The sequence below is a fragment of the Rhipicephalus microplus genome, chromosome 5, assembly GCF_043290135.1.
Source record: "Rhipicephalus microplus isolate Deutch F79 chromosome 5, USDA_Rmic, whole genome shotgun sequence".
Lineage (NCBI taxonomy): Eukaryota > Metazoa > Arthropoda > Arachnida > Ixodida > Ixodidae > Rhipicephalus > Rhipicephalus microplus.
In genome coordinates this window covers 141,659,684-141,684,576 of record NC_134704.1, presented here as the reverse complement: position 1 = coordinate 141,684,576, position 24,893 = coordinate 141,659,684, and the positions used below count along the sequence as shown (strand labels likewise).

At 42.0% G+C, this 24,893-nt stretch overlaps 1 long non-coding RNA gene across 1 annotated transcript; it reads right to left on the bottom strand.

The window, feature by feature from the left end:
- Window positions 1–2,073: 2,073 nt before the first annotated feature.
- On the bottom strand, window positions 2,074–6,690 carry LOC142817942 (uncharacterized). The gene is made up of 2 exons (XR_012895429.1): window positions 6,536–6,690; window positions 2,074–2,398 (listed from the first exon to the last, which is right to left on the bottom strand). It is a non-coding gene; the product is annotated as an uncharacterized LOC142817942 (long non-coding RNA).
- Between the last annotated feature and the right edge of the window lie 18,203 nt (window positions 6,691–24,893).

Sequence of the window (24,893 nt, the reverse complement as noted above, 5' to 3'; positions counted from 1 at the left end):
TCATGTATCTCATGTGTAACATTTTTGTAATATTACTTTTGCCCCGCCGCAATGATGTAGTGGCGAAGGTACTCGGCTGCTGACCCGCAGGTCCCCAAATCGAATCCCGGCTGCTGCGGCTGCTTTTCCGATGGAGGCAAGAATGTTGTAGGGCCATGTGCTCAGATTTGGGAGCACGTTGAAAACCTCAGGCAGTGGAAATTTCCGGAGCTATCAACTACGGCGCCTCTCATAATCATATGGTGGTTTTTGAACGTTAAACCCGACATATCAATCAATGTATTGTAAGACAGTAGCAGCGTTGGAGTCTCAACGGCGCTTATTTGGCCGAATCGCCTGATGAATGCTTCGAACGAAGACGACGTTTTTCGTGATGATGATTATATAGAGATGAAGAAGATGAAGGTCAAATGTTGTGAATATTGTGCTTACACTAATTTCTCTCTCACGCGGAAGCGGCCAATTTGGCCGCTGTTTATGACAGTGGTGTACGTCGTGCGAATAATTTTAAGCGCGACACGTGAACAACTTCCGTACCACAAAAGCGGCCATCGGAAGGCATGACAACAGGGGTTACTCGATAGTTAAGAAGAGACGTCGGCTCGACTATAGCGTAGGGGCCGATGAAACGTGAGTGAAATTTATCACACAGGCAGGGAACCCGCGTTGGGGTCCAAAACCGTAATTCGTCTCCAGTATTGAAGTGAACTACGCGGTGTACGCCATCGTAGCAAGTCTTCCGCTCTTGTTAACTTGCCTCTGTAAGGAGGTGGGTGCGTCGGCGACAATCGACCAGGCGAGAGATTAAGTGCTCCCTCGATGACGATGACGAGTTCACAGGGACGTCAAAAAAAAGAGATGTCGAGCGGAGATGTCGGTTGACGGCCATAGACGAGAAAGAATGGGGAATAGCCCCTGGTGCGCTGCGTAGGGGTATTTATATTATTTTATTTTTTATTCCATTAATACTGTTAGCGCACATGCCAAAACAGGAGTTCATTATCTGGGCACACAAATTTCAAAAGTGAATGCAAAAGTGGAACATCTCACAATTTGACACAAAGAAAGCAAAAGCAATGCAAAAAAAATATATAAAAAATCCAACATTCAATGCGCACCCTGTAGCATAATACGGCAGAACACAGGTGAGCAAGTGAGTGCCTTATCACAGCTCAACTCAACATTTGAAACGCACATTCAAAATCTTTATCATTGTTACACAGTACAACGCCATTCCGTAACTTATTCCATGTGTCAATAGCGGATACAATAAAAGAATTCTTGAACGATTTTGTGTTACGCTTCAGAGGTTTAATGTGCTTGGTGTGCTTTGTCCGCGAATGCGACATGTCTACCCTACTGAAACGTTCCGCATATACGGATCCGTACATACGCAATTATTGGACTACGGAAAGCCGCATCATGCGGAAAGATACGAACATCCGCAGCCTACGGAAAGCGCCATATCATGCGAAAAGATGCGGACATCCGCAGCTTACGGAAAGCGCCACATCGTGCAGAAAGTTGCGGACATCCGCAGCTTACGGAAAGTGCCATATCATGCTAAATTACCCGATAAGCAGCTTACGGAAATTAGCATAATGCAGAAACTATGCAGCTATCTGCTGCATCTTGCAAAGATCAAATGGACATCCTAGACCTCGAGTAAAAGCAATTGGCCATTCACGTTGTTTGCAAAAGCAAGCACTGTGTAGAAATATATATGAATATTTCATTCTTAATCTGTTGCATGAAGGTGAAATATGTTTGCTATCTGAAACAGCCTTGATGAGTAAACAAAGGCTTGAAAGAAACAAATGTGTTAAGAAGCTACCTAATGAGGGATTGAATTATCGGCATCTTTCTAATTGTCGTGATGCAGAAGCAAAATTACCTTTCAAATAAAATACATTACAAAACTACTAAATTAACATGCTAGCGATCACAAATGGTGGTTACATTGCAACACATTAATGCAGTGTTCTATGCAAGACATTAATGCAGTGTTCTATGCAAGAATTTATAAAGTTATTATTATCAATTGAGAAGCATTATTATACACACCAGCCCTGCTACAATCAATATATTTTTTTATTTGTCTGTATGCTCCAGCTGTGAATGGTGACATTGCAGTGTTGATGGTACACAAATGAGGTGACTACACCGTAATTTCACGAGCTCCACCTAAGCCACAGGATGGTGGCACAAAACACAATGTAACAGCAATTTTAGAATGAAATATTTAAACATAAATAATAATCATAGCACTGTGAAAGTGTGGCGCTGTGTTTGTATCATGAACGCCTTGTGGAGATCGGCGAAATGCTGCTTGAGGCTCCGGCACCACTGTAAATTTGGAAGGTCACTGCCATAGAACTTATGTGTCCTTCATAGGCACCTGGAAATGAAAATAATTGGCACAAATAATGTCAGAGACACATGTTAGCACATTAGTTCACATGCACAAGAAATATAACACACAGAATGAAACTGAAAATGTAAGGCACACAATCCTTCAAGTTATGCATATGTGAATAATAGAAGGAATGAGTGTATAAATTAGTTCTGCCACATCAAAGAAAACAGCATGCTTACCACAGTGAAAATAACTAGGTTGTCACGCTTTTCAATGGTAGAGATAATCGATTATTATGTCCTTATGAAATTATGATTTAAATGCTTCCTGCACAGTAAAACTTTAGAAACTGCAAGTGAAAGCTCTCAATGTACATTTAATAGTGTGTGCATGTATATCTGCTGCCTTTATACTATACAGTTTGTGCACAAAATTGGCATCTTGAACAATTTTGAGAGGTAAACCTATGTAACTTATGAAGGTTAAAATCACCATGAAAGCAAGCAGGACAAGGCAGGTGCCATTAAAAATCTGTGCAAGCCAGATAACTATAACCGAACTGCACACATATAGGGGAGCAAGAGTACCAGAAATTCGGCTGCTGACCCGCAGGTCGCGGTATCAAATCTCGGCTCCATTTCCGATGGAGGCAGAAATGCTGTAGGCACGTGTGCTGATTTGGGTGTACGTTAAAGAACCCCAAGTGGTCGAAGTTTCCAGTGCCCTCCACTACGGCGTCTCTCATAATCATATCGTGGTTTTCGGACGTGAAACCCCACATATAAATCAAGAATAACAGAAATAAACTGCCAACAGAAAAGTTGTGTGCATGTGCTATCGTAAGTGCTTACACCTTACTACATACAGCATGCTCATTCCATTTTAAATACCAATATTGAAAATAACTGCTCTATTAGGAATATAAAAGGTAAGGTAGAACTGAACGACCCTACAAAAAGTGACCCTATTATGACATCACGTTTTCTTATAACAAAATTGACTAAGACTCTGAAATATCATTATGCAAGAAAACATCTTCAAAAGAACAATCAAGTTTGAAGTCATATATTTTTAATATGGCTACTATAACTATAACCAAGAAATCGACCTCAACATGGCTAATGTTAGTTTTTAAGGCCTCTGTTCACTAGACAATGAACTATACCACAAAAAGCACAGCGTTCAGGCAAAGCACCACACAAAAAAAGAAAGCAGTCCTTTTTGTTATTATCTACAATGCCTTTAAAATGGTATTTTTACCTCTACTTCCCGCTTTTTATCAAAGTAACTGGTGTGAAACAAGTTAGCTGAAAATGCACTGTGCCTCCAAAACCTGTTGGTTGAATCTGAATTTTTAAAACATGGTGAAGCTTGCACTAAATTAGGCTCCACAAGCCTTGGAACAGCGAGACTGCATGACTCTTAGGACTACTTTGGTTACTTGTGTTTTGTTTCTGGGCCTAAGCATAAAGACAAGGGCTTAACTGAATTGCTGCTAACAAACAAATGCTTTCGAAATTGCCCGAGCGTCAAAGGATACTCAGACATTTGTTGTTTTTCGCACTGGGCTATTCTACACCAAACATACAAACCATACTGCCTGGCGACCATCACAGATGTATAGTTTAAAAAATGATGGTAATTTACTCTTCTGAAAATAGCTATTTGCAGAAATGTTTTGAAGAGAAAAAAGTAGAGGTCACGTGGGTACCATCAGAATTTCGCAGAATGTCGTGCGGGTGTTATTTGTGAGAAAAATTTTGAAGTACCGCTTTTTCTTGCCATATCAAATTTGATCTACATATTAAGTAAAGGTGCTTCTTAAAGTATTTGAAGTCGAGTAACATTAGTGCAATTTTTCCGCTACATAGGCTTTGAAGAATTCAGCCAAACTGTTTATCGTTTGCATTTCTTGTATGGCAATACTGCACTTTGTATGAATATTTGAGCCACAAATACTCACTGCACAGAAGTTATATTTCGCGAAAAAAAATAATGTTAGGTCCAGATTACAAATATCACTATATAATCGTTTTTGTCCACATTGAGATGCAACTTGAGCTGTGTGTTTGTCTAATTGAAAATTACTTTTATGTGTAAGTTGAAAGCAAATAAACAGTTCTTGTTACATGGCAAGTGTTATCATTACAATTTTTGTTTAAATAAGGAAAATGATTTTTGAAGTCTCCTATTGAGGGCCATGGAGAACTTCGGAACGGAAGCTGTCGTATATCAAATGCAGAAAACAGCCTTCATAAGAAAACTTCAAAAATTCATTTCTACTTTAAGACAAAGTGTAATCATATAACTTGCCATATAGAAAGAACTGCTTCCTTGCTTTTGATGTGGCAAAAAAATTGCACTAATATTACTGAGCTTCATGCACTACACACAATCACCTTTACTTAATACCTAGACCGAATTTGGTGTAAAAGAGGCAGTATTTTTGAAACACTTTTTACTTTTTACAAACAACACCCAGACGACATCCTGGGAAGTCCAGAAGGCACCAACGTGGCCTAATATTTTGTTCTCTGCGATATATTTTAGCATTTTGCTGTTTTTAATACAGTAACCGAGCACAATATTTTTTTTTCAAAACACATTTAGTACGGTTGGCAAAATGGCTGGGATGTTTGATGTGTAATTGCTTCACTGCCAGCATTTATTCTTCCGAAGCTCAAGCTATCACCTCTCTGTTACTGCCTCCCTCACATACAATGCCTGCATAGGAAAGAAAAAGAAAGGCAGGTCCGACAAAGTTCGCAAGGCAAGATATTTTCATGTTGGATAAATTCATTACCATAAACAGCAGCAAAACAACATTCATTTTGAGTAGTCCAAGACACAAGCTATATACCAGCATACTAAGAGCCAAGCACAAACTTTTCATTTGAACATGTGTGGTGATAGACAGGAAGCACTTATTGCAAGACTGATCAGTCTGTAATTAACTGAATGAAGTACAATGCACTGTTCAATCCAACACCACATAGGCATCTTTGCTATAGCAAAGCCATGTGTCATTGATTCATGCACTAGATGGGACAATGCAAATGTAACAAAAAAGGTGAAAAAAGAAAACAAGAGAAGAAAAAAAGAAGAAAAGGGGGGATGCAAAGTAGGAGCAGTGTAGCACTACTTTTACTTTGCATCCCCCTTTTCTTTCTTCTTTTTTCTTCTTTTCTATCATTTATCTTTTTTTTGCTTCCCTTTGGAGGAGAGAACACTTTGTATCAGCGCAACCTAACTTGAAAAGAAGCAAGGGCTGCACTCTTCTGCGTTATAGTTTTTTTTTTTTCTCAGACAAACATTTCCAACAGGCACACACGCCTACAGCAAAAGATGATGTCATTACTGACCTTATTTAAACTAACACGCCAAGGATGACAAGGTGACTTCTAAAAATTAGGTCCTCCTATCGCAACATCGGCCAGCCTGTCTGAGGCACTTCCACTGTTCACCCTGATTACTAGATGTTTCCATCTGTCGACTCACATCTTCATTTTGGATAACACTAAGACGAGCTTACATTGATGAATACCCACGAAAGTTTAGTGATGTATCATGTATGAGATTAAGCAACTCTGTTAAAAAATTATTGATAGCTTGCTTCCAGGCTTTTTATACTGTAGCCTAAAACTTCGTAATATCTTCTATGCACATGAACCAGATTGACAACGTAATGCACAACATGCTTAAGAATACTGCGAGGAACATGATAACGACAAAACGACCGGCCACCCAAATTTTTCGCTGTACATGTTTATAAAATGTTCATGTACACCCAAACGAGGTGCTTATGATACAAGCCGGAAAAACCTACAAGTAGGGCCTTGGAGCCTTCTGGAAGTAGACGTGTTGCATTTTTTCTGTGGAGGACTTTACACCCATAAGTGAGGAACAAAACTCCTATATAATGAAGAATGTTGGCAGCTATCAGTTATAGAAAAACCTAATGCAGCTAATCTTCCCCGACACATCTGTACATTTAGAGAGGTTACGTAGCTTCTGTGATTGTGGCAGTAACTCCAACAGGACCAGTGCGAAAATTGGCACTACTTGGCTAGACAAATGTCCAAACATGCCTGCCTGACTCCCTCTAGCCATCCCGGCTGAATCTGACACATGATTTCTTAACTGCTGGCTGGACAAAACCAAAACCACTGAAGCACTCACAATACACAGCATGAAGTTCCTCTAGAGTGGTCAACTTCGTCTTCTGCGATGAAAGAGCAGCACAGTGTACTGATAAGGCACTCCTTGCAATGGCTTTCAATGCCACACAGTGACCATGATATTCCTGTCGAAGAGAGCTTCGGGAGCTTGGAGGGTGCTTGCTCTTTTCTGGGGGCTACTGGTGCTCCTCGTTTTCTGCTCAAAGTCAACCTGCACAAAGTTGTAGACGAGGCTTTAAGAGTTGTATATAATGATATGCAAATTTTCGCTGAACACACATTTCCTCGTGGCACACTGAGCAATTTCTTATAAAACTTAAGGCCTCGCATATGCAAACATTTACAATCGATCCGAAGATGCACTCGACTCTAAAGGAGCAAGTTTGTTATGTAGTGTATATAAAGAAAGGTCATTCAGCACAACCACAACTACAGTTGCACACGAAAACGACATTTTACACGATCCTGTTTATTTACATGGTCCATTTTATTTTATTTACACGGTCCATTTTACACGGTCCTGTTTTACACGATCTGGTCTGCATGAACTCTTGAACCGGGCACCATATAGATTGAAAGACACACACAGAGTTTGAGACAAACCTAGTTTCCCGTGGAGCATCTTCTTGCACTATAACAACACATCTCAATTTAGTTAGTTGGTCAGAACGAGGAGAAAACAGCTCGCACTTGAAAAGCACGGGCAGAAAGAATGACGCCTGCACCCTGTGCTCCCTGTACATTCTCGTTGAGGGTGCAGTTTTCACCTTATCCTTATGCAATTTCGCATTTATAACATTGTTCGCTGCATAATCTTTGTGGCATTAAAGTGTGTGATACCGTCATGTGTATCCCATGTAATTTATAAAAATAGAATACAAGATAGCTTGATTCAAAAATAACAAAGTGCATCCAGTGCCATGTCCTGTAGCCATTCTTTAGGCAAGTGGCAGAATGATTTATTCTTCAAAACATATCTTACTTGTAACCACTACAAGAGCTAACTCGTGCACTGGCACATTCTGTTTGCCTCTTCAGATTATAAGGTACCTTTTTTACACCAGAAAGTCTTCAAGAAGAATAGAAGTGTTGTAATTGTGAAGAAAGAAAAGTAGAAGGAAAAAAGATAACCTGCCCTGTACAGGGACTGAGCCTGCGAACTTCGAATAACATGTCCGATGCTCTATCAACTGAGCTACCATGGCGGCTATCCCTCTTCCATTTTGTACGGTATATATGTGCATTTATACATGGAAGAGTCAGTCAGCGCTGCTTGTTACCATTATGGCAAGTGTGGCACGCCTTTTCTTTGCCTACTGGCAATTACATTACGATTGCAATTACGTTACGATTACTTCCAATATCCCTATACTTCTTTGGCAGCATTATGCATCTGTCAGTTCTCAGAAAATCTGCTAGTCACAGGAGGTGGCAATGGTTCACCCTCCCACCTAAATGCATGTACTTGAACACATGCACAACTGATCAAAAAAAAAAAAAAACAAGTCACACACCGCTAAGATTACTGAGATTCACTGTTTCAGATTCATGAGTAAAGGAAAGAACTATAAATTTAAGGGTTTGTTGTCTTTGTTGAACACATTATAATGAGAACTAGTAGAAAATGATGCCAAACAAATTCTAGGGGATGTTATCAAAAGTAACTTTAACAAAATTATGAAAAGAAAAGTGAACAAAAATGTAACTTGGCAACGTTTCTTGACAATTGAATTGACATTACTTTTTATAACATCCCTCTATTTTACTGGGTAATGTTGTCGGGTAATTCTCATTATTAGAGTGGTGAGTAGGCTGACAAAGAAAGCATATGGCATTGATACTTCTTTTGAACACCTAATAGTTTGAGGACCTTAAAAGAGCGGAAGCTATTTTGAGTAGACCAGAATATTTAGTTGGAGCGAAAAAAAAAACGTACACACATTTTTACCAGGCTTTTTAACACATTTTGAGACATAAAAGTGTATGCTGCCAGTAATGTTAAGTACCATTACTTTTGTCACACTATGCACTGTAGCAGGTGTAGTTAGAGTGGTGATAGTGAAAGATTAATCAAGCACGCCACCAACTGTGTTCACATCAATGGTCGCGTATTTTAAAAATAAACCTGCTGTATAATAAAAAAAAGTTTAGAGCATTTATGTTTTTATCCAAATCAAGTTAAACCAACTGGGTAAGCAAACCATTTGCATAAAATCAAAAGGCATAAAGTGATTCATGTATTATAACTATGTGAACAAATTTCAGCAACGCAGGGGAAAGTTACAACAGTTCTATTAAAAACCCCTCTCATTATAACATGCATGAAAAGCACCACACCAGAATATTTTATAGTGCATGTAGTATCGAGACTACTAGACTGTCTATTGACCTTTTAGAAGAAGGGTATCTCCTTCACGTTCAAGGGGCAACCACTTAGCCTTTTCCTGAGCTTTTCTGTGAATATTTCCTGAATTTCAGATATCATTAGGATTGATTTAGAGTGAACAGATTTTGCTTACGCATTGAAACCTAGTTCTGTATGTAACTGCAATTATGGGTGCCAAACCACCTCCAATTAATTTTTAACATTTAACTCATTTTTTAACTGCAGCAGCACAACTAGCTGTGGGTGCCCAAAAAGTAGCTAGAAACAATACCTTTACCTTTTTGAGCCTTTCGGAAGTGTTCAGCTTCTCAGTGCTCACCTTACAACATTTTTTTTAAATACGTGTTTGTGTGCCCACTACTTTTGCTCCTTGTACAGTGAGGAGGAGCACATGGCAAGAAGAGACAAGAAAGAAGCATTGCGAAAAAAAGCGAAATAAGCGAGGACCTCTTTTGTATCGTACAATGTGTGTAACATTACTATTGCGACAACATATAGACAAATTATCACGGCTATGCATCCATTGTAGAGTCATACACAGCTGCAACACCACGACTAAATTTCAACCTTGTGTTGGTTTAGTATCCCTTTATAGTGGCAAGCTAATGATATCTGCATTTGTTTGGCACACATTGAGATGCAGCGAAATGTGATATGGTAATCTCATTTAGAATGCACGTCATGTGGCTTCATTGTATATGTGGCCACAAGTAACTCTGGTTGCAAAGCAATATGGCAGAGCCTAAACAGACGTCACCGACCACTCCAATCTGAACTTGCCTTTGCTACTTGCCCATTATCATCCCAGCAAAAAATGAATAATTGAATCTGCTACAGGTATGTGCTAGCTTATGCTAAGGACCAAGTATGAAGGGTGTGTTGTCATTATTGAGATCAGTTATTTGTTCAAGAACACTTGCTGTCAAACACAAATACATTGCTGTCGAAGCATCAAGACTCAAATATAAAGCAAAAAGAAGTGTCTCTTTAAAAATTACAGGCCACAAGGTGCAAGATAAATATTTGATATACTTGGGATGTAAGGCATGCACAAGAGGTGCTGCCATATTATACTTTTTCTTGTGTTGAAACCTGCTTGCTTTACTCACCCAACACATCTGTAAAGATGCCAAGAAAACACCAAGGAGCTGATGCAGCAAGGTTGAACACATGTCCAGGATATCCACCATTCCTAAGCAGCCCTACAGCCTCCACAGTCCTGCAACCATTTGTAAGAAAAATATAGTTCTACCCAAAGTTCTTGGTTTACAGACACACATGCAAGACGCATAACCACTCTATAGGAAGTTTGCATGATAATGCGTTGGGTAGCAAAACGGATGCCAATATCAAGTATCCCGGCCTGCCGCTTCTTTCTTTCCGTTCTTAATTAATCAATCCATGGTTAATAAATGTTCCCCCAATGTGAAGTGTACTGGCAGTCCGGTGAAGAATTGCAATGTATTTCAAACACAGTCCAATTCATGGCAAGTAAGCATCCAATAGCGTTTTGTCAGCTGTTCAAGAAAAGAGCATGAAGTTTAGCTAAAACCCAAGTTTTTTATAAACACCATTCAAATTGATATAAAAGTTGTGAGCATTATGTCAAGGAACACGGATTAATCTTTAATCAATGATTTCTTATAATGTACTGATATGAATGCAACTGAATATGAAACGATAATTTTTGCTTGAGAATTTAGAGTTATGAACACTATCGCACTTGCCAGCTGCATCTTGTCCAAAACAGCAGCAAGATAGGCTAGTTTCTGTAGGTGAGCAGTAATGAGCAGTGCAAAGTAACAACAAGAAACACCAGTAACAACAGTATGGAGCAAGCACAGACTGCCAACTGTATAATTTATTGCACAAAAGTTCGCCTGAATATCAGTCAGACAACTCGTGCAAATGAAGGTCCAGTTGGGAATGAACAAGTTACGAAATCAACAATGCCTGCTTTCACTAACAGGACCCTCATTCACATAAAGTATGCAGCGATAGGCCCCTACCGAGGTACGTCACAGCATGATGTCACTGGCACATGTAAAAGGTGTGGCTGGAAAAACACTCCCGCTGGTGGCTCAGCCCGGTACAGTCGTGCGGTGTTTGGGGCAAGCTTTAATTTTTCAAAGCTTACACTTCACGTTACAATGTCGACATTAGCCGTAGTATGTGTCAGCAAACATCTAGCTGTGTGGTAAAATATTTGCCGCGCTGTCTGTTTATCTTGAAGAAGTGAACACACGTGGTGGCCTGTGCGAGGAACAGTGGCATAGTCTTCAAAAATGTGCACTGTTGATTGCGGCATGTAGTGTGCATTGAAAGGTATTGAGAATATTGGTTCAACTGAGAATATTGTGTGTGGTGTGTGCAGTGTCAATAACAATGTGTCTTGTTTGCGAAGACGTTAGCACTCATGGCAGAGACCGGTCGATGAAAAAACTTGATTCGACATTTTAGTCAAGGTAAATATGCACTTGACGCGACCATCTGCGAGTGGGTACATCTCAGTGTTTGCGCTATGTGCAGAAAAAAATTGCATGGTCACCGAGCTGGAAGATACCATTTGCTGAAGCTGCATGTATGAATTGCCCCGACGAGTACGCAAGCCCAATAAAGGTATAACTCGTTTTATCGAAGGCCTCATATGTCTTCATGTAATAAGCAGAGATTCTTGTTTCACATATACTCAGTACCTTTACCGCTCGATATTCATGAAGTGACATTGCAAACAACAAGTTTGTGTGTTAGGTCCTAAGGGAGCAATGTAAATATGCAAATAAGTTGTAGGTGTCAGGTGCAGCGATGTAACTGCGCAAAAGATTACGTATATATTAGGCTACAGGTTTAGAATCGCATACATCTCAGTGGTCTATCAGGAACGTCACAAACAACTTCCTTGCCAACCAGCCCTTGCACAGAGGGAGGGAATGGCTGGCACGGCGCTCGAAGTGACGTCACACTATTTGCAAACATAGAGAGGTTTCTTACTTAGGCAACATTTTGCACAATATATTTTTTAGATGCAAGACTGTACTCGTCCACAATAATCATACTGATGTCTTTTGTTGTTACTTTGTGCTGTGAATTACTAGGCATTTAGTCACCATGATCTTTAAAAGCTAATTTCAGTGTTCTCTCTCATATTGCTGACAACTGTGTTGTTGCATAAATTGGGCAAGAAAGCAACACAGAAAGGCTGTCACAATAAATACACCAACATGGGTATTCTCCTGCAAACAAAAGTCGGCACTCCTCCTGTCATTACCCGTCTTCCTTCTCTCTTTGCCTTGTTTGTGCTGAAACAGCCAAACACCTGATGAGTTAGATGAGAAATATTAACGCATCAAAACTATAAGTGCTTGCATCAGCAACTACACAACAGCATGATAACCGCACCCCTGCCACACAGCAGCGAAACATATTTTGAACATGCTGGCAGTGTATTATTTTATAAAAAGCAACTCTGGCAGATTACAAAATCTCACATTGTGCATGAAAGTTTTCTTCAAAGTCAGGCGTACAATGTAGGTGCTGGCCGGTACATTATTAGTTACAAGCAAAAGCGTCTTGCAGGTACATATGCAGATTGCACGAACACCTCTCTCTCTACACTAGGCACACACATTATATCTTTTAACAAGCACACGCCCCTGTTTAGGGGCATAATAACGCTCTACCGTGAACGTATGCTAATCAACCCACTTAGGCGGTTGGCTAGGTGAATCGAGCCAAGTTACGAGTTGTATCGCCCGCGAACGTAAACAAAATGCTGCTTTCCATCAAATGGCACTGCAGGCTTCGTTTAATCAACAACGTAGCAAGCGCCGTGTGCGTCTTCCTCACTACACTGCACATATGAAAAAATCGATCACCATACACATGCATGTTGCCGCAGTTGTCTCGAATGAGCTCCAGTAAGGCCGCGCCGATGCGCCATGGCTCTGCTAGCGTTAGCGTTGTCAAAGCGAATCGGCAACCGCACTCGCAAAGGCGCGTAAGGTTGCCGTTTCACGACGCCTCGTTCGAGTGCAGCAACACACACTTGCACTGAGTGGCATATTTGGTCTACATAAAAAAGTGTCCCCCTTACCTTTAGTTTCTTTCACACTGTCCTGAGGGAAGCAACCACAGGCGTCAGCCGTCACCTCGGAGTCCTTCGAGCGCCCGCCCAACCCGCCGATTCCTTGGACGACTCGCACTTGATCCACACTCGAACAACCGCGGGAATAGGGCGCAATCTTAGCACATCACACGAACGAGGAACGGCGCTTCCTTGCGTAAATTTAACATTTCGTGCTCTCGTGTGTAGCAGCGCGAACACAGGAGAGAGCTACCCACGGAGACAAAGACAAACAACATGTGGCTTTAGCTGTGAATGGATTTGGCTTGGATATCTGTGTGAGGGAAAAAAAAACATCTGTCGCTGCTATAAACTAAAAAAATGTATGTTATCTGGCAAAATAACTTTAAAAGTGATAAACGGTTATTCAAAAAACAAGTTACAACTTATGAATATTTTCGCAGGTTTTTGTTTTGTTTTTGTTCTAGCAGACGACAGCCTCCTACTGCTTCTACGACAGACGTAGTGCGGTTTCACGTTCGGTGCGTGTCGCCGACGCAAAGCTCTACAGTAGTGATGTCAGAGTTATCAATTCTCAATGAATAATAGGATGGCTACAAAGCAGTAACATTTTGATATAGTGCAGTACGATATCTTTCAAGGTATGACATTTCTTTGCTCTGAAGCAAATCGAAGCAAGCGGGCCGGCGCAATCAGCTGATGTCGCCACTACGCAAGGCATGGTCGTGCGCAATAACGTCGCGCCCCGCGCTCGATTTGTCATCAAGCGATAGAGCTACTAAGTGGAATACAGCTAGATGCAGGGATTAATGGCGTATCACTCTAATTCCCTGTGGTGGCCGACTCAATCGCAAGAGAGCCCCGGGAAACAACCTTCAACTGCTCAAGCTTGTGTGTGGATGTAAAAATACTTGTTTTCATCCGTGGCGGGGCAGCAATCCATAGTTGAAAGACATGCGAAAAGCATTTGACGTATATACAATCACAAAACGTATGCACACAACAATAGATACGATCGCATATCGTACATAACTATGCCAACACATAGCGTGTGAAAAGCAAATTTATATGCATAACTTAAACACTACTTCACCTTTCTGCGCGAATAGCTTAGCTAGTTAACGCACTCGGTTCACGTGCACGAGCACAACTGAGTGGCGCAGGTTCGAGTCCCGCCAAAGTTAAATTTTTTTGTTTTTTTTTTCAACGTTTTTATTGTACTGCTATTTTTTCTAATGCCTTAGGTTATAAAACAAAATAAAAGCAATATTGCGTTCAAGTACGTATGTGGGACTGTGTTTTTGCGCAACAGTTATTAGTATTTTTATTTTCAGTATTAATTTTTTTATTTATTTCATAATGTAACAAAATTAAGGACTAAGGGGAACATTGGGTCTGCTTTATTGTGAAGGGACTCGAGAACTGAGAAAACTCAAACCAAAAAGTTTATTTGAGAAAAAACTGAGCATTTCACAGCCGGACCAGTTTCCTCAAGGGTAGGCCCTAGGTATGCGCGAGACTTGCTATATGACTCATCTCAAGCTGTGGCAGTTGAGGGAAGGCAATATCACCGAGGAGCAGTTCCAAAATATATTTTGGTTGATGTTTTTTGATTCCTCCAAAATAAGGGCTGCACAATTGTGATCGAGCCAAACCAAGAATTGCGGGCACGAAGTCATGAGACAGAAAATGATTAATGTTGATTGTTTGAAAAATTGCCCTTAATAAAAGGAAGAGTTATGGAGTGCTACGTAGCTTAACCCGCAGTAGGAATTTTATATATACATATAGATAGTTTAAAATGGACAATGTTGCACACACAGACATTGGTTAAATTTCTTTGCAGCACAGTTGAAGCATCTATGTAGAACTGAAGCATCAAGAGAAGCTCATGCGTCCTCACTTTATTGCGCTTTACATAGCTTGTATGCGTCCATGCAGCCATGATATGATATATTTTAAAGCATTTGTTTAACCTATAATCTTTTTATTCATTAAAGCTGGCCCATAAGTTGTGTCTTATGTAGCACTACAATGGAAGCTTAATCTGCATGGTGGTCTGAAACAATGCTTTTGAAGATCTCAAAACGACCCAGCTCTATACACGACCATCCGTGCATCAATGATAAGCACCATTATGTGTCCGTACATATCAGTTGTGCTCTCATACTTAATTATTTTTCTGACCACTCCCTCTGCCCCTACCTCGTTTCTGTCGTGAAGCTGTGGCAAGTTGTGTATAGCTGTATCTATATTGTAGGAGCACATGTACTATCAATAAAAAATTATTTTTAGGCTACATGCAATTAGTTTTCATAGATTTTCATTTCTTTTGTCGGTGCTCAGAAGAGCTAAGCTCATGGTCGATATTTTAAAATGACATTTCTCTTTGCCAATGTTAATGAGAACAGTTTCATTAATATTGACAAGTTCATTCACATTGAATTTAGTTCTCATTATTACTGTTTCTACCAAAAAACGAGCCCTTGAAGTTATGCTTTGCTTGCTTGATTTGTTTTCGTGTGACAGCATGCAAGTAAAATGACAGTTATTGTCATTCCTTGTGAATGACACATTTTCCGTGTGACAGACTTTAGCACCTGGTCATCTGCAGAAGTTCTATTCATTCTGGAAAAGGGCGAACAGCGGTGACTGACAACACAGACTAGCCTGCGTTATTCTTTTGTACTATATATGTCACTGTGCATTCATTTATAACTTTATAGAGCTCGTATTTCCTGCTGAAAATGTGACAACAACTGTACAGTTTCCACATTTTTGCAACAATCCACATTCCTTTCATACACTATTGCACATTTTCGTAAGCACCTTACAAAATTTGTATATTTCCGTAAGACCTTACATTCTGTATTTTCCTTATGAAAGCTTCTGTACACTCAATACACTTTCCTTATCCTCCCAAATCTTCCATAATGAACTCTCCGTATGCTCCATAAGTTTCCTTATCTTTCCATATTTTCCATAAAACTCACTTCATCCACGCCATAAAACTTCCTTATCCTTCCATATACTCCATAAAAAGCTTTCCATATATGCCATACATTTTCCTTATCTTTCTGTATACTCCATAAAAAGCTTTCCGTATACGCCATACAATTTCCTTATCCTTCCATATATTCCATAAGAAGCTTTCCGTAAATGCCATACAACTTCCGTAGCTTTCCATAAAACTCCATTAGTTTTCCGTATGTAGCATAAGGAAATGTTACGGAGTCCATATATTTTCCGTAAGATTTCATACGGAACTTTTCAGTAGGGTAGAGTGAAAATTTTTCTTATCTCCGTTTTTTAGATACCGTGGAATATCTGAAAAAAGAATTTCATGCTGTTGATATTCATTCTTTAGTGTAATGTAAGAATATGAGCCCTAGTTCTTAGACTTCTTACGGACTGCGTTCTATGGTAGAAATTAAAAAGAAATCTTTAGGCTCTATTTTGAACCTGTTCACATTTATCGATATTATTTTGCGTATATGGCTTCCATATCGGGCATGCATATTCCAGCAACGGAAGTACTGTGGTTTTATATGCTATAAGTTTTACTTCAGGTGTCGCGTCACGAAGCCTCCGACGAAGCATCCAAAGCTTTTTTGCGATTTATCACACATATAATCTATATGGCAGTTCCAGTTCAAGCTATCTATGATGTAAACACCCAGGTATTTATATTCTGACACACGGCAGAGTGGTTCATCATTTATGACGTAACGAATTAAAAGAGGCTTGGTTTTTCTTGTTATCGGCATAAAAACTGTTTCGCTTGGGTTCAACACCATTTGCCATTTTTTGCACTGAGAGCCTATCATGCCCAGATGTTCATTAGCATTTCCTGGTCGTAGTTCAATTCTGCCTTTGAATAGATGAGTGTGTCATCAGCATAGCGCTTAATGAAAACATCGGGCGAGAAGGCGCTGCTCATATCAATAATATATAGTAAGAACAGCAGTGGCCCTATGACAGAGCCCTGCGGAACTCCTGAACCTACCGACTGGCTCGTGCTGTTTGTGTCCCTAATGGAAACCACTTGCTCTCTGTTTATCATATAAGCCACTATCGAATTTATGAGCTCATTGTTCTGCAGGATCGTGCTAAGTTTATGCAGCAATTTTGGGTGTGGTATTTTGTCGAATGCTTTTCTGAAATCAAGAAAAATAATGTAAACTTGCCCTCTGTCATCTAAGATTTGACTAATGAAATGTGAAACCTCGGTGAGAATTGTCACCGTCGAGAAACCTCGCCTGAAACCATGTTGTTGTTCTGCCATTAGTTTGTGCTGTTCGAGAAATTCTGTTAAGGGCTTAGTAAATACATGCTCCAGTGTTTTACAGCACGTGCTTGTCAAAGACACAGGTCTGTAGTTGTTTACACAATCTGTAGCACCTCCTTTATGAATCGGTATGACCTTAGCACATTTCCAGTCATTAGGAACCTGTCCTTCACGCAAAGATTTGTTAAATATATCAGTGAGATAATAAGAGCAACATTCAGCATATCTTTTTAAAAAGACATTCCGAATACCATCTACGCCAGTTGATTTCTTTTCATCGAGGTTCAGAAGAAGGTTACAAATGCCTTCCTGTGTAACGACAATATCAGGGATTGGCGAGGCAGGACAGCCTAGGCTGTATTCCGGCAGTATACCGTCATCGTCCGTAAAAACCGATTTGAAATAATCATTAAAAGTACAGGCTAACTGAAAACTATCGGTAACAGTGCCGGTTTTTTTATTTACCTACACAGTATTCGATTTTTCTTTCGATAAATATCACCAAAATTTCTGTGGTGTTGTTTTAATAAACTGTGTTAAAGATTCATTCACGTATCGCTTCTTTGCGTCAGTCAGCTTGGCTCTGAACGACAAAGAGCGTCGTGACATCAGCCGATCTGAGAATTTCTTTGCTACTTTTTCGATTTGCCGACATGTGCCTTAGTTGTCGTTTCATGTGAATAATTTTTCGCAAAACCCATGGATTCATTCTTTGAACCTTGTTTTTTCGGTCAGGTATGTAACGTTTTATTAGTGTGTGTACAGTTTCTTTAAACCTTTTCCACGCATCATCAACCGTTGAAATATCACATACAGCAATGCGCTGAAAATCTTCATAATCAATGTCAAAAAAGTCCAGAATAGAAACATCATCAGCTCTAGAGTAATTGGGCCCCAGTACAGACTTCGTGGCTTGCGCTACATGACGCATGCCCAATAGCTGATGAATCACCATACTGTGACCTGAAATACCATCCATCACTTCACAAGTATACTTTTGTTCAGTCAGTGATGGACTCAAAAATACAAAATCTAGTAAAGAGCCACCCTTTTTGTGTACTCGTGTGCACTCCTGTACAACTTGAACCATACTGAGCGAGAACACCCCATCAAGGAGAGCTCGGGATGGTAATACATCAACCTGACCCGCTTTATACTCCACCCAGTTAATATGCGGAAGATTAAAATCACCGGCCATTACAATTTTTCTTTTTGAATTCTGAAGTTCGCCATGTAAGAAGTCATTGAAAGCTAGCATGTAGTCTTCCGAAGAATCGGGAGGACGATACACTGCAATGATTGTGAACGAACTGCCGTATAAAGTCATGTCACATGCAATACATTCAATTTCAGGTGGCGAAGAACGTTCTGTGCACTCAGTTGATCTTTTACACATAATCGCCACACCACCACCCCTAGATCCGCGATCTCTACGATAAGCTATATAGTTTGGAGGAAGAAACTCGCAGTCTTCAATGTATTCATTCAACCAAGTCTCAGTAACAATGAGAACATCTGGTTCATACTCGAGCAAAACACTTTCAATGGCTGAAATTTTATTCAAGACGCTGCGCGCGTTCAGATTGATAACCGTCACTGCATCAGAAGTAGTGCCCACGTTCCTGGATTTTCATGTGGTTTGAAGGATATCAGCAACTAAGCATGGCTTCCGTGAAACGGTGTTTTCGTCCCAGAAATATACATCCCTGTTCACGTAAAGTTTGTCATGAACAAGGCGCACGCGCGCACCGCTTCGTTTTTCTTCTTTTGTACTCTCCCAAAGGCGCTTGCGACAATAAAGTACGCGCTTTGAAAAGTCTTCACGCAACGAAACACCTGTTTCTTTCAATTTTGAACACTTCATCAAGATATCGCTCTTTTCTTTGGAGTTGTATAAGCGAAATATTACAGGCCTGGATAGGTCTCGCCTTTTTCCAAGTCAATGTATGCGTTCTACACTACGCGGACTTACACCTATTACAGAAAAAAGGTTTTGGTTTACAGTTTCAAACAGTTCATCGGCTGATTCATTTTGTCTCTCAGGAAGACCATAGACGATCAAGTTATTTCTTCGTTGCCAATTTTCCAGATGGTTGGCCCTCCGAAAAAGCACAGCCACTTGCTCAATTAAAGCAGAAACCGCTTCTTTAGTTTCGGTCAATTTCAGAAAAGATGACTCAATCATAGATTTTGATTGATATGTGGGGTTTAACGTCCCAAAACCACCATATGATTATGAGAGACGCCGTAGTGGAGGGCTCCGGAAATTTCGACCACCTGGGGTTCTTTAACGTGCACCCATATCTGAGCACACGGGCCTACAACATTTCCGCCTCCATCGGAAATGCAGCCGCCGCAGCCGGGATTCAAACCCGCGACCTGCGGGTCAGTAGCCGAGTACTTTAGCCACTAGACCACCGCGGCGGGGCCCAATCATAGACAGTCGTTCGTCAAATTTTTTATGACGTTGCCATTATCTTTTAATTCCTTCTGAAGTGCACATTGATCACGTTTTATATCTGCAAGTGTCTTTGTCTGTTATTTTAATGTTATTACCTAAAGTTCGCACTAATTATGGAAAAATGAGCATTGTTTTTTCATCAATTTCATTATGCAATTCTTTATCACAAGGTGTGAAAGACTTAATGCACATTCATGTTTTTAAGAAGAAATTGAAAGAGTCTCTATAAAACGTATAACTGCTAGATTTTGTTAAGTTTTGATATCTTGCTTTGTTTGTAGAAAAAAAGTTCGAAATGGTCCGTGACTTGCTCTTTCGTTATTCATATTTTAGCTTTTTCATTGTAAGAACATGGGAGGTCCCACCTGCGGTTTACTACCTTGGGACCTCCTCCTGCATACTTACTCACAATGTACACTTCTGATGCTAATAAAGAAGCATTGATTGGTTGATTGCAAAATTTGTTCAATTTTTTCTTCAAATACAGCGGGACCGGGGTTTGTCTCAATATCACCGCTCCTAGCCAACTTCAGCAACACAGACCAGCAATCACAAGATAGAGACAACAATGTGTTGGGGCACGGCACGACTATAAGAAATAGTTCATCGCTTCGAAAACATCAAAAGCACCACCTCACCTGTAAACAAGCAAAGACGAGCGTATTTGAGGTCATGCTTTGGTGAGTGCCTTGCCCGAAACTGAGTCCGTGTGGATCCGAGGTGTTCCTTATATACGGTTGAAGGGCGTGCACATCCATCTTTGATTGGGCCACGTTGTCACAGCATGGCTCGTCGATGACGTAGGCTGCTGGCTCCATAGGAACCGCATGAATGCGTCCGCTTGTTGAAAGATGTTCGACGGAGTCTAACACACTTGGGAAAGTCGCGCTGCTTGCAGAAATGATAATCGGAATCTGTAAACAAGCAAAGACGAGCGTATTTGAGGTCATGCTTTGGTGAGTGCCGTGCCCGCGATTGTACACAAATGTCACAAATGGCAGGATGGTATCCCTGTTGGTGTGATTGGCGTTGATATACATAGATGTCATGTCGGTCAAACTTCGATGGAAGCGCTCTGTGAGGCTGTTAGTGTGGGAATGCTAGCTGGATGTCGTCTCATGAATAGTATTACATGCGTGGAGAACTTCTTCGATTAGTTTCGAGAGAAACGCCTTGCAGCGATCGCTCAATAAGATGCGTGGTGCACCATGTCTTAGAAAGATTGCCTCCAGAAAAAAATGTGGCAATGTCCTCTGCTGATCCTGAAGGAAGTGCAGCTGTTTCGGCGTACCTTGTTAAGTGGTGAACTGCTGTGACAATCAAGCGCTTGCCACTAGCTGATTTTGGTAGTGGTCGTAGAGGTCAATGCCAATGACATCGAAGGGAGCCTCATGACGCGGGAGAGGTTGTAGAAGACTGGTCGGGGAGGAAGTAGGTCGCTTGCGGCGTTTGCAGAACGAGCATGATGCAATATATCACGCTACGCAGTTGGAAAGCCCAGGCCAAGCAAAACGACAGCGGTTGCGTTCATAAATTTTTTTGAAAACCGAGATGACCAGCCTTTGGGTCATCGTAAAACGCCTCCAAAATCTGCGCCCATGGGAACGAGGAGCAACAGGAACCCAGCGCTGTCATTCGAGGTGGAAGACAAAGCGGTAAAGGATTGAGTTTACAGTCCTAAAGTTCCGCAGCTGTCGATGGGTGTGGGCGTTGGGAGGACGAGAGGAGCCTTAAAGGCGCTGCATTATAGGGCAACACGCAGTAAGTGTCGCTGCGTTGGTGGGATGCAAACGTCTTGTTGCCGAAAGTAGAAAGAAAGTCGACATCGGCGAGTGAATGAACTGACGGAGACGCTTTGAAGGGTTCACTTACAGTTGGCGGCAGGCCAGGAGTGCCTGATGAGGATTGTAAAGGGCAGCAGATAAGGGCATCGGCATCGTTGTGTTGCTTGCTGGATTTGTAGGTAACGTCAAACTCGTATTCTTGGAGACAAAGCATCCAGCGACCGAGACGTCCAGACAAATTCTTCAACGTTGACAACCAGCACAAAGTGGGGTGGTTAGTGATGACGGTAAAGTGGTAGCCGTGAAGATATGGTCGAAACTTCTGGATGGCCCAGACAACGGCGAGACAATCCTTCTTAGTGATGGTGTAGTTTTTCTCTGCTGCTTTGAGGGTGAGACTAGCGTATGCGATCACATGGAACACACGTTCGCTGACATCGCAACACATGATCACACGTTCGCCATAACGCTCTATTTGTTGCAAAAGTGCAGCGCCGAGTCCGTGTCCGCTGACATCAGTGTGGAGGAGAGTGAGTGTGGCATTATCAAAATGACAAAGCACTGGCTCAGACGTGAGGGCACGTTTCAAGGTGTCAAAAGCCATTTGGCACTCGTCCAACCATACGTATGACGCTCCAGAAGAAAGGAGTTGGTGAAGTGGCGCAGCAATGGTGGCGAAGTCTCGTATAAAGCACCGGAAGTACGACGCAAGGCCAAGAAAGCTTCGGAGCTCTTTGGCGCGTTGAGGCACCAGGAAGTAAAGAATGGCGGTAGTCTTGTCGGGATCATGCCAGATTCCATCTTTGCTGACGAGATGTCCGAGTACTTTAATACTTTTGCTAGCTAAGTGCCACTTCTTAGTGTTGAGCTGAAGGCCAGCAGCTGCGAGACACGTCAGAACTTCATCTAGGCGTTGCATGTGCTGTTCGAATGTAGAAGAAAATATGACGATGTCGTCAAGGTAACATAAAGCATGCTTTCCATTTAAGGCCCCGCAATACAGTGTTTATCATTCGTTCAAACGTTGCTGGTGCATTGCAGAGGCCGAAAGGCATGACGTTAAATTCGTAAAGTCCGTCGGGTGCGGCAAAGGCAGTTTTTTCTTTGTCATCCTCGTGCATTGGAATTCGCCAATAACCGGAGCGCAAGTCAAGGCTCAAAAAATATTCCGCTCCTTGTAAGGAATCTAAGGCATCATCAATGCGAGGCAAGGGATATACGTCTTTTCTGGTTACTTTGTTTATTGCGCGGTAGTCAACGCAGAATCGCACCGAACCGTCTTTTTTTTCGTAGGAGAACGACAGGTGACGACCAAGGGCTTGAGGAGGGGCGGATGATGTTTTGCCTGAGCATATCAGCAACGTGCTTGTGGTGATCTCGTGTTCGGTGGAAGAAACACGATATGCTCGATGACGGATAATAGAAGTTCCGTAGGTGTGTAGGCGATGAGCCACCGCAGAAGTCTGACTTAGAGAGTGGAATGCACGTCGAAAGAAAATTTATGCTTAGACAACAACGCCAGTAGTTCGTCTGCTTACTGGAGAGTGAGATCCGTGCTGATGGCGTTAACGAGAGCCGTAGTGGGTGGAGCATCTGTTGGTATAGATCGTGATTCCACCAGACTGGTATCCGAAGCCACTACAGAGATACGTTGTGTGTCCACGGTGCAAACTACAACAGTGCCCTTGGTCAGCAGAATCGGCTCATTGGTGATATTCAGTACTGCGAGAAATGCAGTTCCATTGCAGTGTTGATGGACTGACTAGGACGTCACCGTGGTCAATGGAGTCAGACATAACCGTGATAACGTGCTCGTGGTTAGGTGGCACAAGGAAGTCATTGGCTGTTCGTAGCTGGTCACGTGATGATTTCGGGGAGATATCATCCGTTTCGCACATATGTATGAGTCGTTGTCGACAAGAGATAGAAGCAGCAGCATCAGAAAAAAAGTCCCATCCTAAAATAAACATAAAAGCACAAGAAGCCGCAACGGCAGACTGAATATGATGCCGAATCCCATCAATGAAAACTCTAACGGTGCACTGTGCTGATGGCCGTATCTGCGAGTCATTTGCGCTACGTAAGAGGGTGCCAGTATAAGGTGTGGTAACCTTACGTAGACGAGAACACAAATCCGCATGAATAACCGAAATAGCAGCCCCCGTGTTCACCAATGCCTGAACTGGTACCCCTTTAGCATACACCACTAACAAGTCGGCTGGGCCCTCTGGAGGTCTTAGTGTTTGTTCGAGTGATGCAGCTTACCCTCCAAAAACTGCACCAGCTAGTTTTCAGAGTGGTAGTCAGAAGTAGGTGCAAGCGGTCTCAGAGGAGATGTTGGGCGTCGCAGAGGTGAAGGGGACCGGCGGTGTCCGGGATAGCAGGGGCGAGGTGCAGCGAGTGAAGAAGTCGAAGAGAAGGAACGTGTCGTAGGGCATCGCTCGTACTGCTTCGGGGATGTCTCCAAATTCCTTTTGTAAACGTCGTAGCCAAGGCGTTCATCCTGTTCTCGCTTGCGGCAAAATCGTGAAATATGGCCCCTGATGCCACAATAGTAACATATTGGGCAAGGCAAGCGCCAGGAGGCGTAGTTGTGCTAGAGCTGTCACAGGGGCTGGTACTGGCGCTGGGACAGACGAGTGTGGGTCAAATGCTGCTACGTTGGAGTGCGCGGGTACAGGATGCGCGTGCTGAACCAAGGCCGGTGGCATGGCAGCGACTTGCGCATACGTTAAGGGTGGCGTTGGTGGTGACGTAGTGTTCGATGGGAGAGCGCCAGCCGTGGATTAGAGCTCCTCTTGGATGATGTCACGCGGGCCAGCTGATTGAGAGTGAGGCCGAGGAGCGGGTGCACATGACAACCCTTGCGCTTTTAGTTCCTCGCGAATCAAAGTGCGCGTCAGCACGCAAATCCGCATCCGAGGAAGGCCGGCTGTCACTAGCGTTTGGTTAGTCAGGGTGCAATCAAATAGCTTGGAGTTCATCAAGATGCTGACATGTGGTGATGACGTCCTCAACGGTGGTAGGGTTTTAAACAGCCAGAGCGTTAAACGCGACATGGACTATCCTTTTGATGATGTGCCGAACACGATCAGCTTCTGTCATCGCCGAGTTCACGCGGTGGCAAAGGGCAAGGACGTCTTCAATGTACAAAGTGTACGTCCCTCCGGGATGTTGGGCACGCCCATCGAGCTTTCGTTTCGACACTTCAGAATGGATGTTCGGTTTCCCAACAATCATACGGACTTGTTGAGCAAAAGTAGGCCAATCCGGGAAGCAGCTCTCGTAGTTGAAAAACCACATTTTAGCGACGTCGGACAAATAGAGGCGGCGTGACGAAGTTTTTGAGGTTCACT